Genomic DNA, 17474 nt, shown 5'->3' with positions numbered 1-17474 from the left:
CATCCTTTATTTGTTCTAACGACAGTAAAATATTGTCCCTGTCCAGGGTATCAATATTTTCGATCAGGGACTCTGACCAAACTACCCCAGCACTGCACATCCAGGCAGTCGCAATAGCTGGTCGTAGTATAACACCTGCATGTGTGTATATACCTTTTTGGATATTTTCCATCCTCCTATCTGATGGATCTTTAAGTGCGGCCATCTCAGGAGAGGGTAACGCCACTTGTTTTGATAAGCGTGTTAGCGCTTTGTCCACCCTAGGAGGTGTTTCCCAGCGCTCCCTAACCTCTGGCGGGAAAGGGTATAAAGCCAATAACTTCTTTGAAATTAGCAGTTTTTTATCGGGGCACCCCACGCTTCATCACACACGTCATTTAATTCTTCTGATTCGGTAAAAACTACTGGTAGTTTTTTCACACCCCACATAATACCCTGTTTAGTGGTACCTGTAGTATCAGCTAAATGTAACATCTCCTTTATTGCCAAAATCATATAACGTGTGGCCCTACTGGAAAATACGGTTGATTCGTCACCTTCACCACCGGATCCAGTGCCTGTGTCTGTGTCGACCGACTGAGGCAAGGGACGTTTTACAGCCCCTGACGGTGTTTGAGGCGCCTGGACAGGCACTAATTGAGTGTCCGGCCGCCTCATGTCGGCAACGACTGCTTAAGCGAGTTGACGCTATCCCGTAATTCCACAAATAAAGGCATCCATTCTGGTGTCGACCCCCTAGGAGGTGACATCCTCATATTTGGCAATTGCTCCGCCTCCACACCAATAACGTCCTCATACATGTCGACACACACGTACCGACACACAGCAGACACACAGGGAATGCTCTATACGAAGACAGGACCCACTAGCCCTTTGGGGAGACAGAGGGAGAGTCTGCCAGCACACACCAAAAAGCGCTATATATGACAGGGATAGCCTTATGATTAAGTGCTCCCTTATAGCTGCTTTTATATTAATATATTGCCATTTATTTTGCCCCCCCTCTCTGTTATACCCTGTTTCTGTAGTGCAGTGCAGGGGAGAGACCTGGGAGCCTTCCTGACCAGCGGAGCTGTGACAGAAAATGGCGCCGTGTGCTGAGGAGATAGGCCCCGCCCCTTTTCCGGCGGGCTCGTCTCCCGCTATTTAGTACATTTAGGCAGGGGTAAATATCTCCATATAGCCTCTGGGGCTATATGTGAGGTATTTTTAGCCTTTTTAAAGGTTTTCATTTGCCTCCCAGGGCGCCCCCCCCCCAGCGCCCTGCACCCTCAGTGACTGCCGTGTGAAGTGTGCTGAGAGGAAAATGGCGCACAGCTGCAGTGCTGTGCGCTACCTTAAGAAGACTGCAGGAGTCTTCAGCCGCCGATTCTGGACCTCTTCTTGCTTCAGCATCTGTGAGGGGGCCGGCGGCGTGGCTCCGGTGACCATCCAGGCTGTACCTGTGATCGTCCCTCTGGAGCTTCATGTCCAGTAGCCAAGAAGCCAATCCATCCTGCACGCAGGTGAGTTCACTTCTTCTCCCCTCTGTCCCTCGTTGCAGTGATCCTGTTGCCAGCAGGAATCACTGTAAAATAAAAAAAACCTAAGCTAAACTCTCTAAGCAGCTCTTTATGAGAGCCACCTAGAATTGCACCCTTCTCGGCCGGGCACAAAAATCTAACTGGAGTCTGGAGGAGGGTCATAGGGGGAGGAGCCAGTACACACCACCTGACCTGTAAAAGCTTTACTTTTGTGCCCTGTCTCCTGCGGAGCCGCTATTCCCCATGGTCCTTTCAGGAACCCCAGCATCCACTTAGGACGATAGAGAAAAAGCATTTTTTAATTTTCAAAGGTGCAATAACCGAAACGGGCTGTAAGGATAGCCATCTGCCAATATGCTGACTGCATCCATGATATTCGGATGAGTATAAATGCTGCTATGTTTTGTTGAAGGCCTGAAGCTATTTTCAAATTAAAGAATGCTATTTGTCTACTTTTCTAATGGGCCCTACACACTGCGCAATCCGACGCCGAGCTGCCCGTCGGTGGGGAGGGGAAATGACAGGAGGAGTGAATTTTCTTCACTCCCCCTGTCACCCGCATCCATAGATTTGCAGGCAAATATGGATGAGAATTACAGCTGGTAAATTGATTTTTTAATCCAATATATGGACTGATTTTTATTTTTGAAAATTTCTCTGTGCACAGAGTTTATCTAAGATCCACCTCCTATAGCTATGCAAATATATTGTTAGTGATTTTATTTGACCGGTCTAATAGTTTATTGTAAAGTATATATATATATATATATATATATATACACACACACTTTACAATAAACTATTAGACCGGTATATATATTTTAATATGTAATAAAAAATATAGAATATATGAAATTATTTATTTGTTTTTATTGAACTTTGAGCCATATCATACTATTTATAGCGCAAGAGGAGATTAGTTCAGTGTTCCAGTGTTACCGGAGACTTTAAAGTGCCGGTTCTTTTTTACTTGATTTACCCCAAGTCAAGCTCTCTCCTGCAGCTTAAGTATACATTAATTGCAGTATTATTTGTACATAATTTTTAATACCAGTAATTTGATCACCAGAATATGGTGATGATGTATTAGCGCCTGGTTATATTCTTTTGTATTGTTTTACTTAATCAGTTCACCAGGCTTAATAGATCTGCCCCAATGTTTCAAAATGGAATGCATCAAGAGAACGGTGTTGGTATTGTAAAAATACACACAGCTCCTGGTATTTCCTGGTGGTCTCCCATCCAAGTACTAAAACCAGGACCAACACTGCTCAGCTTCCATGATCAGGAGAGATTGGGCAAATCCAGTGTGCTGTGGCTGTAGATGAGCTTGTGGTTTCTGTTAGAGCTCTTCTACTTCTAACTTCTGGTACATAAAAGAATATGTGTAAAAATTAAATGTACAGTACCAAGAAAAGGGTGTTGGTAGTTTAAAAACACCTAAATAATCTGATAATACATGGATGGGAGACTGCTTGGTAGTAACAAAGTCCAATACTGCTTTGCTTCAAAGATCAAATGAGATTGGGCATATCCAGTGTGGTGTGGCTTTAGATAAGCTTTGTGGTTTCTGTTAGAGCTCTTCTACTTCTAACTACTGGTACATTAATGAATATGTATAAGGTTGTAGTTTATCCAATATCCCTTTACTACCTTACCTTCCCCCCCCCTCCCCTCCCCTCCTTATAGCTTCCTTTGTTCTCTCCTCCTCGTGTGTGCGTTATTTGTTTTCTCATACATCCTAGAGGATGCTGGGATCACATTAAGAACCATGGGGTATAGACGGGATCCGCAGGAGACATGGGCACTTTAAGACTTTCAAAGGGTGTGAACTGTCTCCTCCCTCTATGCCCCTCCTCAGGGCCGAAACTAGGACTAACGGCACCCGGGGCAAGACAGAAATTTTGCGCCCCCCCCAAAAATAAATAAATAAATAAATATATTATATATATATATATATATATATATATATATATAATATATGTATGTGGCTGTGTACATATATACACGCGTGTGTGTGTATGTATATATATATATATATATATATATATATCTCTATCTATCATGTGTGTATTACTGGTGTCTGCTGGTCTGAGGGATATCTGTGTTGAATTTGTTTGTTTCTTATTTTTTTTATTTTTATTTTTCTATTTTATTATATATATATATATATCTGTATATATCTGTATATCTGTAGCTGTCACAGTGGTGAAAATGAGCAGTAGTTTGAATGAGCTGCAGGGGTTAACACCAGTCACAGTGAATATGTGTGTGTGTTTTACCTCCGTCTCTCGCTGTCCTGCTTCCATCCATCACTGTGCTGTCGGGCTGAATGCAATGCTGTGTGGGGCCAGAAAAAGGTCAGTAGCTGACCACATTCGTAGCTCGTGCGGGCAGTATACTTTTTTGGGCTTGCCGCCGCTGCTTAGGAAGGGAAACTAGACGTTACCCTGACTCCCTAGATCCAGCAGCCGTGGCCAGCTTTCTGCAATGCCTCATGGGATTTGTAGTCTCTATGCTACTGCATAAAGTCTAAGCAGTAGCACACCATTTTTCTTCAATAGATTCTCTGCTGTGTCAGACCCAGCTGATCCCAGCGCCCTATCAAATCTCGCGCCCGGGTCACATGCCCCCCCTAGCCCCTCCCTAGTTTCGGCTCTGCCCTCCTCCAGACTCCAGTTTTAGAATTGTGCCCAGTGAGACTGGATGCACTACAGGGGAGCTCTACTGAGTTTCTCTGAAAAGACTTATGTTAGTTTTTCTTATTTTCAGGGAGGCTGCTGGCAACAGTCTCCCTGCTTCGTGGAACTTAGGGGAGAGAAGTATGACCAACTTCTAGTGAGTTCAATGGCTCTGCTTCTGGCTGACAGGACACCATTAGCTCCTGAGGGTGCTGATCGCTAGGTACGCCTAGATGCCCACTCCCGTAGCCTGCCATCACCCCCTTACAGAGTCAGAAGTCAGAAGACAGGCGAGTAGCAGAAGAACAGAAGACTTCTTCTCCAGTGACGGCATTCTGAGGTACCACGCAGCGAGCGGAATGCTGTGCGCCATGCTCCCACACAAACACAGGCACTGCAGGGTGCAGGGCGTGTGGGTGGGGAAGGGGGGCACCCTGGGCAGCATAAATTCCTCACAAAAGGCTGGCAAAAGTGGACATTAGTGCCTGGGCACTGTACTTACCCCGCCAGCGTAATTAATTATTTGTTTCTGAGCGGGACAGAAGCGTGCCATTACAGCGGCGGGGCTTCTTCCTCACCTCACCAGCACATCTATAGAGCGTAACAAGTCTATCACTATAGAGTTTATTATTTCCCAGACTGTGTACTTTTGGCGCTGGATTGTGAGCTGAAAAATCCTCTCTGTCCCTCTGACAGATTTACTGTAGGTCTATCCCCCATAAGCCGATGTGTCTGTGGGTACTTGGTACATGTGTGTCAACATGTCGGTGGCTGAATGTTTTTCCCAAGAGGAAACTATATTAGGAATGCAGACATATGATGGTGGCCCTGTTGGCACCACCAATAACTGACTGGGTGAAAGTTTCAGTAATATCAGAATGAGGTTGGATAAATCTGTGTCCCAGACACAGACGTAGAGAAAAGATGTGATGTTCATGGCTATGCTTCTTTTCACTCAGGCCCGCAAAAATGTTACTACACATCGATACTGACTCGGATACTGATTCCTATGTCGGCCATAATATTTCCTGATTAGATCCAATATTGTCAAGGAGCATTCAGTACATGATTGTGGATATTAAGGACATATTAACATCACTGACCCTGCTGTTCCTGACAAAGGGGTATATATGTATGTATATATAGATATATAATGAAAGCTGATGTAACGTTCCTCCATCTCTGTTTGAGAAAGTCTGGGCCAGCTCGACAAGATGGTTTCAAATCCCCAAAAGGTTTCCGGTTATTTATTAATTTCCTGCTGCGGACAGAATAAAGTGGGAGTCACCCCCTCTTCTGCACGGGGCCCTGTCACAAATCCAGCGGATCGTATGCAGGAAGCTACATTATTTCTAGTTATGTAACCACGGGTACATTACTTAGACCTGCCATTACTTGCGCATGGGTGAGTAGTAGTATTCAAGAATTGGTCGAATACCTCGTCATCCGATATAGATATCTTGGAGAGATGGGATACTCCTTACGTTGGATCATATCAAGGACACTGCAGCATACTTACGACTGCAAGGGATATAGGACTCTTGAGTTCACGGGCCAATTTCATGGCAGTCTCGGATAGGAGGGCATTGTGGATTCACCAAGGGAATGCTGATGCTGACTCCAAGAAGAAAGGGAGTCTCTTCCCTATGAAGGTGAAGCCTTGTTTGGTGACGGCCTAGTTAATTTGATCTCGGCAGCTCCCGCAGGTAAGTCAACCTTCTTGCCCTATGTTCCCTCTCAACGGATGAAGACGCATCATTGTCTAACGCAGTCATTTTGGCCCAATAGATATGCAAGAAGTTAAGATTCCCCTTTCTTTGCAGGTAGAGGAAGGAAAAGAGGGAAGAGGTCTGTAGCCTCTTCAAGATCGCAGGAGCAGAGATCGTCCTCTGCTTCTGCCAAATCCACTGCATGACGCTAGGGCTTTCTTGCAGGAGCCCGCACCAGTGGGGGCACGTCTAAAACACTTCAGTCAGTTCTGGATTAATTTAGACCTGGACTCGTGGGTTTTACAAATAGTGTCACAAGGGTACAAACTGGGGTTTCAAGACGTTCCCCCTCACCGATTGTTCAAATCGGCCTTAGTCAGCAGGGAGAAGGTTTTTATTCAAGCCTCTTCGTGGTCCCGATGCCGGACGGCTCAGACAGACCAATCTTAAATCTGAAATCCCTCAATTTCTACCTAAAGAAATTCAATTTCAAGATGGAATCTCTCAGGGTAGGGATCTCCAGTCCGGAGGAAGGAGATTTCATGGTTTTGGTAGACATAAGGATGCCTAATTACATGTTCCCGTTTAGCCACTGCATAAAGCTACCTGAGGTTTGCAATTCAGGATTGTCATTACCAATTTCAGACGTTGCCGTTTGGTCTGTCCACGGCTCCGAGGATTTTCACCAGGGTGATGGCGGAAATGATGGTTCTCCATCGCAAGCAAGGAGTCACAATTATCCCGTACTTGGATGATCTCCTGATAAAGGCGAGATCCAGGGACCAGTTGGTGCAAAACATCTACTCTCCCTGACAGTTCTTCAACAACATGGTTGGCTCCTAAACTTGCCAAAATCGCAGTTGGTCCCAATGACGCGGTTGTTGTTTTTGGGAGTCATACTGGACACCGAAGAGGCTTTCTTCCAGTGGAAAGGCTATGGAGATCCAGAGTCTGGTCAAACAAATTCTAAAACCAGCAAGAGTGTTAATCCATCAATGCATTCTGTTGCTGGGGAAGATGGTTGCGGCCTACGAGGCCATTCAGTTTGGCAGGTTCCATGCCAGAGTGTTCCAGTGGGACCTGTTGGACAAGTGGTCCGGATCCCACCTACACATGCACCGGAGGATAATCCTGTCTTCCAAGACCAGAATCTCACTCCATTGGTGGCTGCACAGTTCTCACCTCCTAGAGGGGCGATGGTTCGGGATCCAGGACTGGATCCTAGGGACCACGGATGCAACCCTCCGAGGCTGGGGAGCAGTCACACAGGGGGAAAACATCCAAGGAAGATGGTCAAGTCAGGAAAGTTGTCTCCACATAAATATTCTGGAGTTAAGGGCCATTTAATAACTGCAGACACAGTACGCACTGGGACGGGTGCCCAGCATCCTCTACGGACTAAGAGAAAAGGATTTACCGGTAGGTATTAAAATCCTATTTTCTCTAACGTCCTAGAGGATGCTGGGGACTCCGTAAGGACCATGGGGATAGACAGGCTCCGCAGGAGACATGGGTACTTTAAGAAAGACTTTAGTTCTGGGTGTACACTGGCTCCTCCCTCTATGCCCCTCCTCCAGACCTCAGTTTGATACTGTGCCCAGTGGAGACTGGGTGCTTTTCAGGAGCTCTCCTGAGCTTTCTGACAGAAAGTATTTTGTTAGGTTTTTAATTTTCAGGGAGCACTGCTGGCAACAGACTCCCTCATCGAGGGACTGAGGGGAGAGAAGCAGCCCTACTCTCCGAGTTGCAAGGTCCTGCTTCTTAGGCTACTGGACACCACTAGCTCCAGAGGGATTGGTACGCAGGATCTCACCATCGCCGTCCGTCCCAGGGCCGTGCCTCCGTCCCCCTTGCAGAGCCGGAAGATAGAAGCCGGGTGAGTATGAGAAGAAAAGAAGACTTCAGAGGTGGCAAAAGACTTCATGATCTTCACTGAAGTAACGCACAGCACTGCAGCTGTGCGCCATTGCTCCCATACACCTCACACACTCCAGTCACTGTAAGGGTGCAGGGCGCAGGGGGGGGGGGGCACCTGGGCAGCAATATAAACCTCTTTTTGGCAAAACTATAACACATATACAGCTGGGCACTGTATATATGTATGAGCCCCCACCAATTTTACAGTTTAAGCGGGACAGAAGCCCACCGCCGAGGGTGCGGGGCTTCTCCCTAAGCACTCACCAGCGCCATTTTTTCTTCACAGCACCGCTGAGAGGAAGCTCCCCGGACTCTCCCCTGCTTATACCATAGTAGACAAGAGAGTTGAAAAGAGGGGGGGGGGCACATAATTCGGCGCAAATTACATACAGCAGTACTACTGGGCAAACATTAAGTTACTGTGTATTCCTGGGTTATATAGCGCTGGGGTGTGTGCTGGCATACTCTCTCTCTGTCTCTCCTAAGGGCCTTGTGGGGAAACTGTCTTCAGAAAAAGCATTCCCTGTGTTTGTGGTGTGTCGGTACACGTGTGTCGACATGTCTGAGGAAGAAAGCTATATTAGAGAGGAGCAGGAGCAAATGAATGTGGTGTCTCCACCGACAGCTGATTGGATGGATATGTGGAATATTTTAAATGCTAGTGTAAACTCAATGCACAAAAGATTAGACAAGGCTGAAGCTTTGGGACAGTCAGGGTCTAAACCCATGCCTGATCCTATGTTGCAGGGACTGTCAGGGTCTCATAAGCGCCCACTATCCCAGATTGTTGACACAGATACCGACACGGATTCTGACTCCAGTGTCGATTACGATGATGCAAAGTTACAGCCAAAATTGGCAAAATCCATTCGATATATGATTATGGCAATAAAATATGTTTTGCACATCAGAGAGGAACCCCCTGTCCCTGACAAGAGGGTACATATGTACAAGGGAAAAAAGCCTGAGGTAACCTTTGAGGGGGTCACACGAGCTGAACGAGTTATGTGAAAAAGCTTGGGAATCTCCAGATAAAAGACTGCAGATTTCCAAAAGGATTCTTATGGCGTATCCTTTCCCATCAATGGATAGGTTACGATGGGAATCCTCCCCTAGGGTGGACAAAGCATTAACACGCTTATCCAAGAAGGTAGCCCTCCCGTCCCAGTATACGGCTACCCTCAAAGAGTCTGCTGACCGCAAACAGGAGATTACCCTGAAGTCCATTTATACACATTCAGGTACCTTACTCAGACCGGCAATTGCGTCGGCCTGGGTGTGTAGTGCTGTAGCGGCATGGACGGTTACCTTATCTGAGGGGATGGATACCATAGATAAGGATACTATTTTATTGACCCTGGGGCATATAAGAGATGCTGTCCTATATATGTGTGTATGCAAACTACAGGTGGTGCTGCAGGGCTCACACCCTTTTACTTGTCTTGTAGAGCAACTCTGGAGCTGTTACTGGGTCCAGCTGCTGCAAGAAATCAGCTTGAATGCTTCAGGGGCTGGGGCATGGCCAACATGAGCCCACACTGATGGGGGGTGGGGGTGTATAAAGCGATTTAGGTGTCATCCAAGCGCAACCCCACAAAGGCCGCCATGCCCTGCGTGACCCTTTTCTCTTTTCATATGCAGACGAGGGTTGCAGCCAACTATGCCCACTGCTTGGATGACATCACCATATGCAAATCCATCTGCTGCAGGCCTTCCCCCAGGAATGCTTGCACTAGTTGTTGCATTTGGTTTGTTGTTTGGGGGTGCTTCAGTATTAGGCAGCCTTCTGCCCTCCCACATTCGTCTGAAAATGTGTTCTCCCTGCAGTTGTTGTCCCCAGATGAGAGTTCCCTTGTGCTGCCTCAGTTGAATCTCCTTAACTTGACAGGGGTGTGCCCGAGCAGCCGCCCTCCACAGCCCTATCCCAACACATACTTATCTTGCATATGAGATCTCTTGATCATGAAGATAGTTCTCACAGGGTGAGGTTCATCCATTACATTTTAAAGTAGGAAGGTACAAATTACATATTCAAATTACATATATGTGCTGGATTCAAATGTTTTCCCCCCTTCCTTTCTCAATTGTGCCCATCAGCAGCTATTCTAATGTTGCTGCCAATGGGTGTGACACATTCATTTCTTCTGTGGGGTACACTGGACTCCACAAGGATTCACATTGGGGTGTAGAGTAGGATCTTGATCTGAGGCACCAACAGGCTCAAAGCTTTTGACTGTTCCCAAGATGCTCAGCGCCCCCTCCTCTATAACCTCGCTTCCATGAACAGGGAGCTCAGTTTGTAGTTGGTGCCTTCAGTAGCAAGCCACTTAACATGGGGGCTGCCTCAGGCAGCCTATTCTTAGCTATTAATTTTGGCAAGAAAAGAAGAACTTTTTTCATAAGACTCTACAAGGGCTGCAGCAGGCTAGGTCTAATAGACTTCTTTACTGCAGCTCCATCACTCCCAGTGGCGCAGTATACTCCCGTGCCCCGGTTGCTGGGTCACTGCAGCGGAGGCTCCGGTTTCTTCCTAAGGTCAGTCACACACACACCACCCTCCGGGATCAGGAGGCCGCTGATGGGGGCGGGCCGTGTGCGCACTGGCGTGGACACTGATTACTGGGCAGCCGCTCCACTAGCCACCAGGGGGAGTTAAGGAGCACAGCTCTGGGGTTTTTTCTCCTATATTAACCCCATTTTGTACTACCCGCAGTGCATTGTGATAGGTAATGGGACCTGATTCAGGTTGGATCGCAATCCAACTGCAAAAACTGCTAAGAGCATACGCATCCGCCTGCATTTTCTGCGGCACCCCACAGATAATGCGATCGCCTCTGCCTGTGAATCGGTGAAGGGGGGGGGGGGGGAGGGGGGTCAACAACACTCCATTTCCAAGTCGGAGATGGAGCGGTGCGGGGGCACGGTTTCAAAATGGGGTCGGCAACGGAGAAACAGGAGGTGTGGTCAGAGCAGCTGCATGACATCACATGGGCCGGACTCTGCCAGTGGAGCCCCAGCATCATGAGGTAGATTTTGTAGAGGCCGGGGAGGACTTCTGTTCCTGGGAACTAGCTGTGTTGTGCAGCTTTATTCCTCTGCCCCTACCTCTGGCAAGAAAGGACACACCTCGCACTTTCTTGTTTCTTTGTGACCGAAAGGACTGCATTTGAAAATGCATAGCTTTCTTATGCTGTGAGGGAACATAAGGTAAAAATTTGATTTTCCAACTGTAGCTGTGCGTGTTAATGCTTTGTCCATCCTAGGGGAGGATTTCCATCGTAACCTATCCGTTGATGGAAAAGGATACGCCATAAGAATCCTTTTGGAAATCTGCAGTCTTTTATCTGGAGATTCCCAAGCTTTTTCACATAACTCGTTCAGCTCGAGTGACCCCCTCAAAGGTTACCTCAGGCTTCTTTCCCTTGTACATATGTACCCTCTTGTCAGGGACAGGGGGTTCCTCTGTGATGTGCAAAACATCTTTTATTGCCATAATCATATATCGAATGGATTTTGCCAATTTTGGCTGTAACTTTGCATCATCGTAATCGACACTGGAGTCAGAATCCATGTCGGTATCTGTGTCAACAATCTGGGATAGTGGGCGCTTATGAGACCCTGACAGTCCCTGCAACATAGGATCAGGCATGGGTTGAGACCCTGACTGTCCCAAAGCTTTAGCCTTGTCTAATCTTTTGTACAATGAGTTTACACTAGCATTTAAAGCATTCCACATATCCATCCAATCAGGTGTCAGCGAGGACACCACATTCATTTGCTCCCAATCCTCTCTAATATAGCCTTCTTCCTCAGACATGTCGACACACGTGTACCGACACACCACACACACAGGGAATGCTTTTTCTGGAGAGTTTCCCCACAAGGCCCTTTGGAGAGACAGAGAGAGAGTATGCCAGCACACACCCCAGCGCTATATAACCCAGGAATAACACAGTATCTTAATGTTTGTCCAGTAGCGCTGCTGTATGTAATTTGCGCCAAATTTTGTGCCCCCCCCCCTCTTTTCAACCATCTTCTCTACCGTGGTATAAGCAGGGGAGAGTCCGGGGAGCTTCCTCTCAGCGGTGCTGTGGAGAAAAAATGGCGCTGGTGAGTGCTGAGGGAGAAGCCCTGCCCCCTCGGCGGCGGGCTTCTGTCTCGCTTAAACTGTAAAATTGGCGGGGGCTCATACATATATACAGTGCCCAGCTGTATATATGTTATATTTTTGCCAAAAAGAGGTTTATATTGCTGCCCAGGGTGCCCCCCCTGCGCCCTGCACCCTTACAGTGACCGGAGTATGTGAGGTGTATGGGAGCAATGGCGCACAGCTGCAGTGCTGTGCGTTACCTCAGTGAAGATCATGAACTCTGCGGAGCCCGTCTATCCCCATGGTCCTTACGGAGTCCCCAGCATCCTCTAGGACGTTAGAGAAACTAGGATTTTAATACCTACCGGTAAATCCTTTTCTCTTAGTCTGTAGAGGATGCTGGGCACCCGTCCCAGTGTGTATTGTGTCTGCAGTTATTAAATGGCCCTTAACTCCAGAACATTTATGTGGAGACAACTTTCCTGACTTGACCATCTTCCTTGGACGTTTTCCCCCTGTGTGACTGCTCCCCAGCCTCGGAGGGTTGCATCTGTGGTCCCTAGGATCCAGTGCTGGATCCCGAACCATCGCCCCTCTAGGAGGTGAGAACTGTGCAGCCACCAATGGAGTGAGATTCTGGTCTTGGAAGACAGGATTATCCTCCGGTGCATGTGTAGGTGGGATCCGGACCACTTGTCCAACAGGTCCCACTGGAACACTCTGGCATGGAACCTGCCAAACTGAATGGCCTCGTAGGCCACAACCATCTTCCCCAGCAACCGAATGCATTGATGGATTAACACTCTTGCTGGTTTCAGAATTTGTTTGACCAGACTCTGGATCTCCATAGCCTTTCCCCTGGAAGAAAACCTCTTCTGTGTCCAGTATGACTCCCAAAAACAACTACCGCGTCATTGGGACCAACTGCGATTTTGGCAAGTGTAGGAGCCAACCATGTTGTTGAAGAACTGTCAGGGAGAGTGCAATGTTTTGCACCAACTGGTCCCTGGATCTCGCCTTTATCAGGAGATCATCCAAGTACGGGATAATTGTGACTCCTTGCTTGCGAAGGAGAACCATCATTTCCGCCATCACCCTGGTGAAAATCCTCGGAGCCGTGGACAGACCAAACGGCAATGTCTGAAATTGGTAATGACAATCCTGAATTGCAAACCTTAGGTAGCTTGATGCAGTGGCTAAATGGGAACATGTAAGTAGGCATCCTTTATGTCTACCAAAACCATGAAATCTCTTTCCTCCGGACTGGAGATCACTACCCTGAGAGATTCCATCTTGAAATTGAATTTCTTTAGGAAGAAATTGAGGGATTTCAGATTTTAGATTTGTCTGACTGAGCCGTCCGGCTTCGGGACCACGAAGAGGCTTGAATAAAAACCTTCTCCCTGCTGACTAAGGCCAATTTGAACAATCGGTGAGGGGGAACGTCTTGAAACCCCAGTTTGTACCCTTGGGACACTATTTGTAAAACCCACGAGTCCAGGTCCGAATGAATCCAGAACTGACTGAAGAGTTTTAGACGTGCCCCCACTGGTGTGGGCTCCTGCAAGAAAGCCCCAGCGTCATGCAGTGGATTTGGCAGAAGCAGAGGACAATCTCTGCTCCTGCGATCTTGAAGAGGCTACAGACCTCTTCCTTCTCCTTCCTCTACCTGCAAAGAAAGGGGAATCTTAACTTCTTGCATATCTATTGGGCCAAAATGACTGTGGTAGATAATGATGCGTCTTCATCCGTTGAGAGGGAACATAGGGCAAGAAGGTTGACTTACCTGCGGGAGCTGCCGAGATCAAATTAACTAGGCCGTCGCCAAACAAGGCTTCACCTTCATAGGGAAGAGACTCCCTTTCTTCTTGGAGTCAGCATCAGCATTCCCTTGGTGAATCCACAATGCCCTCCTATCCGAGACTGCCATGAAATTGGCCCGTGAACTCAAGAGTCCTATATCCCTTGCAGTCGTAAGTATGCTGCAGTGTCAACAGGCCAACTAAACCCTCCCCCCTCCTTTTACCCCATCACTTTGTCCAGTCCCTGTGGTCCATACTGTATTGCCATTATTATGCATGTTGCTGTGCTGGCCCTTTTCTGAATGTCCCTGCCACCGCCACCGAAGAGCTGGATAAGCCCAGTATGAAAACCACCTGCCGGCCTCACTGACGGTCCGAGTCAAAGGCTCCATTTTTTTTTTAAAGATTCCTCTGCCAAGTTAAGGGGGGCTTAAGGGGGCCCCAGAGATATCAGTGTACTGGGGCCCAAGATTTCTGTTGCTGGCCCTGACCCTCAGGGGCGTATCTACCCCTTTGGGCAGTACGGATGGTGTAATGGTTAGCATTACTGCCTCACAGCACTGAGGTCATGGATTCGATTCCCACCATGGCCCTAACTGTGTAGAGTTTGTATATTCTCCCCGTACTTGCGTGGGTTTCCTCCGGGTACTCCGGTTTCCTCCCACAATCCAAAAATATACTGGTAGGTTAATTGGCTCCCAACAAAAATTAACCCTAGTGTTAATGTGTCTGTGTGTACATGTGATAGGGAATATAGATTGTAAACTCCACTGAGGCAGGGACTGATGTGAATGGGCAAATATTCTCTTTACAGCGCTGCGGAATATGTGTGCGCTATATAAATAACTGGTAATAAATAAATAATAAATAAAATTGGCCAGGATGTCACTTGCCAGGAGCACCATCCAGGTTTCAGTTGGGGGATTAGAGTTCATACAGTAATTAAATGTTTTCATATTGAAAACTACATCTCCCAGCATATACAGTGTGCTGGGGATGCTAACAAGCTTTATTTAAAAGTTTTAAAAACATTGCTTTTATAATTGCAATGGTTAAAAAGGGAGAGCTATAAATCAATTTATCAGTGAATGATCGCAGTTTGAGCCGTTACATTTTACTGAACCACCTATCCCTCCACACTCACTACCTGTCCTCAGGATACATTTACCATCCTGGCAGACGGTATACCGGCGGTCATTTGACCGATGTTGGAATCCTGACACCACTTGGGAGACTGGTGCCGGCACACAGACAGCCAACATCCCGAAGGTGAGTATTGGAGGGAGGGTTAGGAGTCGGACCAGGGGAGGTGGTGTAAGGGAAGGCACTAGGAGGGGGGGGGGGGTAGCCCTAGCTGCCACCCCCTGAGGGTTAGCCCTATCCGCCACCCCCCAGAGGGTTAGTATTAGGATTGGGGATCATGTGACCTCTGGAATCCCGAGCGCCGGATGCCATACCCAACCCCCTTTACTTTTTCAGGCATTTCTATCTCTCCTCTCTCTATGGTGTTCCAATTGCCCACTTTCCCTTGTGCTTTACTCTCTCTCTCTCTCTCCTTTGTTTAGAGCATCAGTTTCTGTAGTCCACTTATACCCTTATTTTTTCCAGTGTTTCACTAACTCTCTGATGTAATGAGGATGTATGGTCTAGAGGGATCAGTAATGCATTGTACTGTATAGAGGCGTCAGGGATGTAGCGTAGGGAATAGAGGCGTCAGGGATGTGGCGTAGGGAATAGAGGCGTCAGGGATGTGGCGTAGGGAATAGAGGCGTCAGGGATGTGGCGTAGGGAATAGAGGCGTCAGGGATGTGGCGTAGGGAATAGAGGCGTCAGGGATGTGGCGTAGGGAATAGAGGCGTCAGGGATGTGGCGTAGGGAATAGAGGCGTCAGGGATGTGGCGTAGGGAATAGAGGCGTCATGGATGTGGCGTAGGAAATAGAGGCGTCAGGGATGTGGCGTAGGAAATAGAGGCGTCAGGGATGTGGCGTAGGAAATAGAGGCGTCAGGGATGTGGCGTAGGGAATAGAGGCGTCAGGGATGTGGCGTAGGGAATAGAGGCGTCAGGGATGTGGCGTAGGGAATAGAGATGTCAGGGATGTAGCGTAGGGAATATAGGCATCAGGGATGTACTAGCAGGTATATAGAGGTCAGTGTACTGTAAAGAGGGGTCAGTAATGCAGTGATGGTTATAGAAAGGTCAGTGATGTAGTGTAGGGTATAGAGGGGTCAGTTATGTAGTGTGGGGTAAAGAGGGGTCAGTAAAGATACTAAGCTGAAGTACTTAGAACACTTCTTGAATTAAGACACAACCTGCAAGAAAAAGTATGCAATATAGGTGAAAAGGCAAATGTCAGAGGTCTGATACAAGTGACCAGCTCCATACCTTGCACCACATAGCGTTATGTTAAACTGGGATATGTTCTTTTTTGGTGTGTGTGGTTGTGTGTGGGTGCCAAAGGCTGCCTGCCTTATTGCTCCTCCCCCATCCGGCTCCCAAGCACCTCTGCTGCCCAGTGATCCAGGAGCCTGCTGCTAGGAAGAAGTGGCCGAGCTTCAGCATGCGAGTCTGGAAACTGGCGGAGGAAGTCATGATAACCAGATAATGGGGAGTGGAGAGCCAGTTCCAAGGTAATACTTTATACAGCTGGTTGAGATCCTGGTCGGTGGATATGGATTCCAAGAAAACCCAGGAGGTGCTTCCTTTCAAGGGAGACACTCTCTTTGGAGAAGACCTCAATAAGATTGTAGCTGATCTGGCTACTGCTAAAACAACTTGCCTACCTAGTATGACTCCTACCACGCAGAAGGCTAAAAGTACTTTTCCTTGGCCCTTTCATCCTCCAGGTAAAGCGTACCCATGGTCAGGCATACCCAAAGCAAGCTCATGCTTCCAGACCTGCCAAGCCCAGACTGAAGCAAGCCTGGACTGCCCGTCAGCCTGCTTCCAAAACGGACAAGCCTGCCGCATGACGGGGCGGGCCTCCCTCTGGGGGATCCCAGGGTGGGGGGCCCGACTTCTAGGTTTGGCATAGAAAGGTATAATTCTAAGATAGAGAATTCTATTTGGAGCTCACCTTGTACTTTGTGAAGAAATAATCAGCATTGTGGCTGAGCAGATACATGTAGTGTGTGGCTGCAAAATGCATGGATCTGCTGCGTTGCAATGCTGATACTTTTTTTTTTCAAAGTACCAATAGCTTCATATAATGTTCACAATTTTTATGCAGGATCAAATAGCTCAATGGGTAGGGTGTTTGATTAGAATTCAACAGGTTATAGGTTTGAATCCTGGGTATTGTAGTTTGAGATGTGTTATTTAATAAAGCATGTTATTCTGACTGCCGGCATCCTATCACCTGGGATATCATACTAAATAAATGGAGTTGATCAATTTTTTTTTTTTTTTATTAAACTAGGGACAATTTCCAGATACTTTTATTTATAACTGAGATTGCCCCCTGGAACTTCACATCAGTTGACAACTATGCATGAGTGGGCAGTGCTTGCCCTGGATCTGCCCACCCATTTGTGTGCCATCATAAAAGAAAGCATAACTGACAGTTATCCTGGGCGTACACTACACAATTATCTGTTAGGCTATCTATCCAGTCTGGATGGATGGAATAAAAATCTGGTAATGTATAGGAGCAAATGTCGATTAACCACTTGCTCCCAAACACTAGAAAAGTGGTCAAAAATGGTCATTACACAAATTGGTTAAACCCAAAATGTAACCAATTTGTTTAGGGGA

This window comes from Pseudophryne corroboree, assembly GCF_028390025.1.
Source record: "Pseudophryne corroboree isolate aPseCor3 chromosome 7 unlocalized genomic scaffold, aPseCor3.hap2 SUPER_7_unloc_4, whole genome shotgun sequence".
Lineage (NCBI taxonomy): Eukaryota > Metazoa > Chordata > Amphibia > Anura > Myobatrachidae > Pseudophryne > Pseudophryne corroboree.
This window is presented reverse-complemented; position numbering follows the sequence as displayed.